We start from the raw sequence: 7692 nt of genomic DNA, 5'->3' as shown, positions 1-7692 counted from the left end.
AACGAATCATTTCCAAATAGCATAAATAAAATCAAATTCCAAAGTTTGAGCCACTGACCGTAAAATCCTTATTTAGCATCCGATTTCAATCGAATAACCTTTAAAATGTGTCTTTTATGTGAAGCACCATGTGTGTTTATGTGGAATATGATTAAATTGCAATGGAGACTTTGGATAGTTTAACGAATCATTTCCAAATAGCATAAATATAATTAAATTCTAAATTTTGACCCTCCGACCGTAAAATCCCATATTTATCATCCGATTTCAATCGAATAACTTTTAAAATGTGTTTCTTTTATGTAATGCACCATGCTGTGGAATACGATTGAATTGCGATGTAGACTTTGGAAAATATAACGAATCATTTCCAAATAGCATAAATAAAATCAACTATAAAAGTTTTACCCTCCGACGGTAGAATCCTTATTTATCATCCGATTTCAATCGCATAACTTTTAAATCGTGTGTTTTATTACCTGTGGAATTTGATTTAATTGTGACGTAGAGTTTGAAAAAAAAGCGAATCATTTCCAAAGGCATAAATAAAATCAACCTCCAAATTTTGACCCTCTGACCGTTAAATCCATATTTATCATCTGATTTCAATCGAATAACTTTTAAAATGTGTGTTTTTATGTGAAACACCATGCCGTGGATTACAATTGAACTGCGACGTAAACTTTGGAAAAAATATCGGAGCATTTAAAAAGTCAAAATTCCAAATTATGACCCTCCGATCGTAAAATCCTTATTTATCAACCGATTTCAATCAAATAACTTTTAAAATTTGCGGTTTTACGTGAAACACCATGCTGTTGAATATCATTGAAAATCGACGTAAACTTTGGAAAATATAACGAATGATTCCAAAATAGCTTCAATACAATAAACTTCCAAATTTTGACCCTCCGACGGTAAAATCCTTGTTTACCAACCAATTTTCGTCGAATAACTTAAAAAAAGTATGTTTTTACGTTAAGCACCATGCGGTGGAATATCATTGAATTGCGACATAAACTTTGGAAAATATAACGAATCATTTCAAAGAGGAAAAATTCCAAATTTTGACACTCCGACCGTAAAATCCTTATTTATCAACCGATGCATATCAAATAACATTTAAAATGTGTGTTTGTACGTGAAGCACCATGCTGTGGAATTATGTTCAATTGCAACGCAAACTGTGGAAAAAATAACGAATAACTTCAAAAAGGCAAAATTCCAAATTTTGACCCTCCGACCGTAAAATCCATTTTTATCATCCAATTTCTATTGAATAACTTTAAAAATGTGTGTTTTTTTAATATATAAACTCAACCCAACCCAACCCAACCCAAATGGAATGCTTTGATTTTTAATGTGAAACACCATGCTGTGGAATATAATTGAATTGCGATGTAGACTTTGGAAAATATAACGAAACATTTCAAAATAGCATCAATAAAATCAACTACCAAATTTTGACCCCCCGACCGTAAAATCCTTATTTATAAACCGATTTCAATCGAATTACTTTTTAGGTGTGTGTTTATACGTGATGCACCATTCTGTGGAATATCTTTGAATTGCGACGTAGACTTTGGAAAATATACTGAATCATTTCAAAATAGCATCAATAAAATGAACTTCCAAGTTTTGACTCTGCGACCGTAAAATTTCGATCGATATTGATTTCAATCGAATAACTTTTAAATTGTGTGTTTGTACGTTAAGCACCATGCTGTGGAATATTATTGAACTGCAACGCAAACTCTGGAAAATAAAACGAATCATTTCAAAAAGGCAAAATTCCAGATTTTGACCCTCCGACGATAAAATCCTTATTTAATAATCGATATCAATGAAATAACTTTTAAAATGTGTGTTTAACGTCAAGCACCATGCTGTGGAATATCACTGAATTGCTACGTAGATTTTGGAAAATATAACGAACCATTTCAAAATAGCTTCAATACAGTAAACTTCCAAATTTTGAACCTCCGACCGTAAAATCCTTATTTATCAACCGATTTCAATCAAATAACTTTAAATATATGTTTTTTTACGTGATGCACCATGCTGTGGAATATCATTGAATTGCGACGCAAAGTTTGGAATATATGTAACGAATCATTTCAAAAGTAAAATTCCAATTCTGACCCTCCGACCGTGAAATCCTTTTTTATCAACCGATTTCAATCGAATAACTTTTAAATTGTGTGTTTGCACGTGAAGCACCAGGCTGTGTATTATCTTTGAAATGCGACTTAAACTTTGGAAAATATAACATATCATTTCAAGAAGGTAAAATTCTCAATTTTGCCCCTCCGACGATAAAATCCTTATTTATCAATCGATATCAATCAAATAACTTTTACAATGTTTGTTTTTACGTCAAGCACCATGATGTGGAATATCACTGAATTGCGACTTAAACTTTGGAAAATATATTGAATCTTTTCAAAATAGCATCAATAAAATCAACTTCCAAATTTTGACCCCACGACCGTAAAATCCTTATTTATCCATTGATTTCAATCGAATAACTTAAAAAATGTATGTTATAACGTAAAGCACCATGCAGTGGAATATCATTGAATTGCGACGCTAACTTTGGAAAATATAACGAATCATTTCAGAAAGGCAATATTATAAAGTTTGTCCCACCGACCATAAAATCCCTATTTATCAACTGATTTCAATCAAATAACTTTTAAAATGTGTGTTTTTACGTGATGCACCATGGTGTGGAATATCATTGAATTGCGACGCAAACTTTGGAAAATATAACGTATCATTTCAAAAAGGCAAACATTCTAAATGCTGCCCCTCCGACGATACAATCCTTATTTATCAATCGAAATCAATCAAATAACTTTTACAATGTGTGTCCTTACGTTATATGCTGTGGAATATCGCTGAATTACGACTTAGACTTTGGAAAATATAACGAATCTTTTCAAAATAGCATCAATAAAATCAACTTCCACATTTTGACTCCCCGACCGTAAAATCCTTATTTATCCATTGATTTCAATCGAATAACTTAGAAAATGTATGTTTTTACGTAAAGCACCATGCAGTGGAATATCATAGAATTGCGAGGCAAACTTTGGAAAATATAATGAATCATTTCTAAAAGGCAAAATTCCAAATTTTGACACTCCGACCGTAAAATCCTTATTTATCTACCGATTGAAATAAAATAACTTTTTAAATGTGTATTTTTGCGTAAATAACCATGATGTAGAATATCAGTGTATTACGACGTAAACTTTGGAAAAAATAACCAATTGTAAGCACTAAGCTTATAGGAAGGGCCAGGTTCGTAGAAGGCAGAATGAGTTGACAAGTCTGTTTCCACACGTTTAATTCAGAGCACAGTTACAAACTCTCCCTTCGAGATACCGCGTAAGACTCCCTGTGTCTATTCCCTCCAAGAGGCTTCCTTCCGTGTCGCGTCCGTCCCGTGCCCCTCTCGGCGTCCTCCTATTGGCTGGAAAAGGCCGCAAGATCATGCACATCATATGCCTTCCCACGCCAAGATACTGCAACGTGTTACGGCATAAAGTGTTGGAGGAATACGCGGAGACCAATTCCCACGCGAGAGCAAGTTGTTAATCGGAGTAGGGTGTCAGAGTCATGCACGAGGATGGATCCCACGCAAGAGGTTGCAACGTGTTATGAGTTTCAGATACTGGACCCATCACTCGAACGTGACTCTGCGATTCTTCCATTACCCCAGAGCGGAACCGAGCTGACACAAGACGGCAAGCGACACCCTTACATCTCATTTCCCCCCAAAAGTGAATCGCTGAATAATAAGGAATTATTTTTTATACTCAGCGATTCATCCAAATGAATTCAGCCCACAAAATTTAGATACATATAACTATTACAATATAAGAATTAAAAAGTTCGTGTTCCATTGAAAATTCCAACATAAAAAAAACACTTCAAGTTCATATTTGCATTGAACACTATGGTAATAATCACTCTTACAGAACTCTGCAGAACCTATATATGTTAGAAATAGATAGGTAGACCAATAAACACACCCAATATTCCATCCACAAAATTCAGCCCACAAATTGAGATACATTTAACTATTAAAATACTACCCACAAAATGTACTGTTCATAAAATACATAGTTACGCAAATTATAAAGTTTATGCAGCAAACACCCTCTAAAATTGACTACTAATGATATAAGAATTAAAAAGTTCATGTTCCTATTGAAAATTCCAACTAACAAAAATACACATTTCAGTTCATTTTTTCACTAAGCACTATGGTAACAATTACTCTTCCTGCAGAGCCCATATATGATAGAAATAGATAGAATAAAAACAGACCACAGGCTAACTTCCCACTTGCTCTACTGGCCCTGCACCCACCTCCTCTCCGGGAGCTTCCAAGCTCGATAGCGTGACGCGCACATTCTTCGCATCGACTAATCTCCTCCGCCTCTTCCTTTCGGCCGCTCCACCGATGCATTCACTACCGACCCACGACCGCTTCCAATATAACAACAATAAGAGCACTATTATCCCAACGGCGCTCCCCAATCCCCCAATAATTCCCCAATTTTCATTTTTTGTGGATGTGCTAACGGTCCTTAGTCTCCCCAACCATTTGGTGAAATCCACTGGGCGCCTGTGTGTCATTAATTCCCGCCCCAGTTCGTTTCGCAGATCCTCCAGATTCGAATCATTTCCAAGATTTATGCCCCCCCTTTCCTCGTCTATCCTCACATCCGGAAATATTATTTCCAACAATTTACCCTTCATCTCACTCCGTTGGTAACCACTTGCCAATAACTTAAAATTGCTTCCCACTATGTCACAGTGGCTGACATTTGTAATTATGCCACTTCCCTCGAGTCGGCGAGAGTCTGGCCTACTCGCCGTGGCCGAGTCTCGACACGCAACTGTGACATAGGATGGGCTTGGCATAGAGTAAATCCACCCTTGATTCACTCGGTCGAAATATGGCTCAGTAAAATTAATCCCTTCCCTTTCACACCCCTCTGCTCCCTTCCCTATGAACAAGTCGTACTCACAACTTCTCCAAGACCCGGTTCGCAATACAAACTTTGCCGGACACGTATAAATGGGGCCCTTCTGACAATCAAACATCTCGTCTTCATTTAGAATAGTATAATATGACCGATCCCCGTTCACTAACAATGTGTCTCTAACCCTCCATTTTCCGAAAACCATCAGTTTGTGATGCCAAACTGGGAAAGGTTTAAGTTTATAGCGTTCAAACATACTATCCTTACTTCCCAAAGGGATCTCCACAACCAACCGCAACCGGTCCTTGACCACTACGGCCGATGCCTTCGCCATTTTATAATACAAATATAGTGATTCGTGGTCACAAGGAGCTAACATATGGAGTGGGGGGTTAATGTTATCACGAATTCTTTTTATTATTTCTAAAAATTTTCCAGGGGGAACTAAAGCACTACTAAGGCCGTTATACACGCTGTTTTCCAGCGACATCCTTAACCCCACGAGGTCAATCCTCACATTAACCAGAACGTGACCAATTTGCCTCAATGCCTCCTCAGTACCTATCATTTGCCTCAACTCTCGGTTGGTCTCTGCTAATCCTTGAATTAACCTTCGACTATTGTTCGCTTCGCTAATCAATTCCGACACTAAATTTCGTAAAAATCGAGTGTTGTTTGTCACCCTCTCCTCTAACCCTGCCAAGATTATAATTTGGTTTTGTAGCTCTCCCCGAATTCCCTCGCCGTCTACCTCTAATTTAGAGATTTTCTCCTCAATTCTATGGAGATCCTGTTCATCCAGTGTACCGAATACTGTTTTTAGGACTTGGCCTCCAAAATTTATCCAGCCCCGCCTATTTCTTCGCTTCTCGACCAAGTCCACCAATGTCTCCATCTCCTCCTTGACATGTTGGTATTCCCTATTCATCCTTTCTAACGCTAAAATATATCCCCGACCATAGCTTTGCCTAACTTCCTCTCCCATCCTACCTCTTACTTCATCGAAAATGATTCTAATCCTTTTATATTCCTCTTTCATGGAACCCAGATCAAAATTTATAACTACCATCCATGAATGTTCAGTTAACACTACATCCCGCTGTCTTTCAAACAATATTCCACTATTCAACGGCATCACCTCTTGGCCCCTAATAGGGTCCAAACCACAACACAATAAACACAACAGCCAACCCAAAATGTTTAGGGGTCCACCATATCCTCTTCTTCCTCCTCCCATCTTGTCAGCGCCTCCCGCGGGCGTAGATAATAGCGGTGAGAGGGTGCGGGAGGGGGGATCACGTAGGGCGGTGATTCGCGACGTCCTCTTCTGGGTCGTAATCTGTGAAGATAACGACGGGGGTGGGGAGGGGGGTCAGTTTCCGCCTCCAATGGGGGAGCGGTGTCGTCTTGATGAGGGGCAGGGGGCGGAGGGGATTGAGGACCACAGGGGGGGGCGGGCACCTCTTCTCCCTCTATGGCCACGACTTCCCCTCTCTCCGCGCCGCCTTCTCCTCCTCCGGCGCCTTGCGTCACCAGCTGATCCCCTCGGTTCTCCACCCACTCGTCCTCCCAGTGAAGGGGGGTGTTTACAGCTGATGTCGGCTCTCGCGAAGAAATGTCACCTGGAAGAAATTTTCGTGGCCGTCCACGGGGTCTATCAGCAATATTCCCTGTATTAGGAGGGGGAATAGGGCCATGATAAGGCTTAACACGACTTGTGTGCACAATAAGGGTTCGAAATGGAAGTTCCAACAGTATATTGCACTTCGAAGTTACCTTCAACACGCGATACGGGCCCTTCCACGGTCTATGAAACTTTTTTACTTGCCCCACTTTCAAACAAGGATCACTTAAGAACACGTAGTCGCCTACCTTATACTCCCTCACCTTACCCCTTCCCTTAACTGTTTCCCTCCTTTTCTTTACCGCTAAGCGATCATTTCGGGCGCATTGTTTCCACATTCCCTTCAACCTCTCTCGTAGACCTGTCACACTAGGGTGTTCCTTCCCTGGGCTACTTGCCCCTAAACAATTGAAAGGTGATGCCATCTGTTGTCCAAACACCAACTCATGCGGGGTGAACCCCGTGGTCCTGTGGTTTGAGGTGTTATACGAGCAAACGGCAAACTCGAGATGCTTCCCCCAGTCATCGTTTCGTACGTTCACGTAATGGCTAAGGATCTTTGCGATTGTCCGATGCACTCTCTCAACTCGGCCATTGCACTCTGGGTGGAACGGGGATGTCCTTAGCTGTTTTACATTCAGTAGCCTACAAATCTGTCGGAACAGATCAGACATAAAGTTAGTCCCCTGATCCGTAAGCAATAATTCCGGCACCCCAAATTTTAAAATCCATTGTTTTACCAGTGCAACGGATACGGTTTCAGCCGATTGGTCGGGCAACGGCACCATTACCAAGTATCTCGTAAAATGGTCTAGGATAGACAAAATATAACGATTCCCATCATTTGTCCTTGGAAGGGGGCCCACAATATCAATGGCAATAAACTCAAAGGGTTTATTATTGGGGGATTGGGGAGCGCCGTTGGGATAATAGTGCTCTTATTGTTGTTATATTGGAAGCGGTCGTGGGTCGGTAGTGAATGCATCGGTGGAGCGGCCGAAAGGAAGAGGCGGAGGAGATTAGTCGATGCGAAGAATGTGCGCGTCACGCTATCGAGCTTGGAAGCTC

This window comes from Ischnura elegans, chromosome 8 (assembly GCF_921293095.1).
Source record: "Ischnura elegans chromosome 8, ioIscEleg1.1, whole genome shotgun sequence".
NCBI classification, from domain to species: domain Eukaryota; kingdom Metazoa; phylum Arthropoda; class Insecta; order Odonata; family Coenagrionidae; genus Ischnura; species Ischnura elegans.
This window is presented reverse-complemented; position numbering follows the sequence as displayed.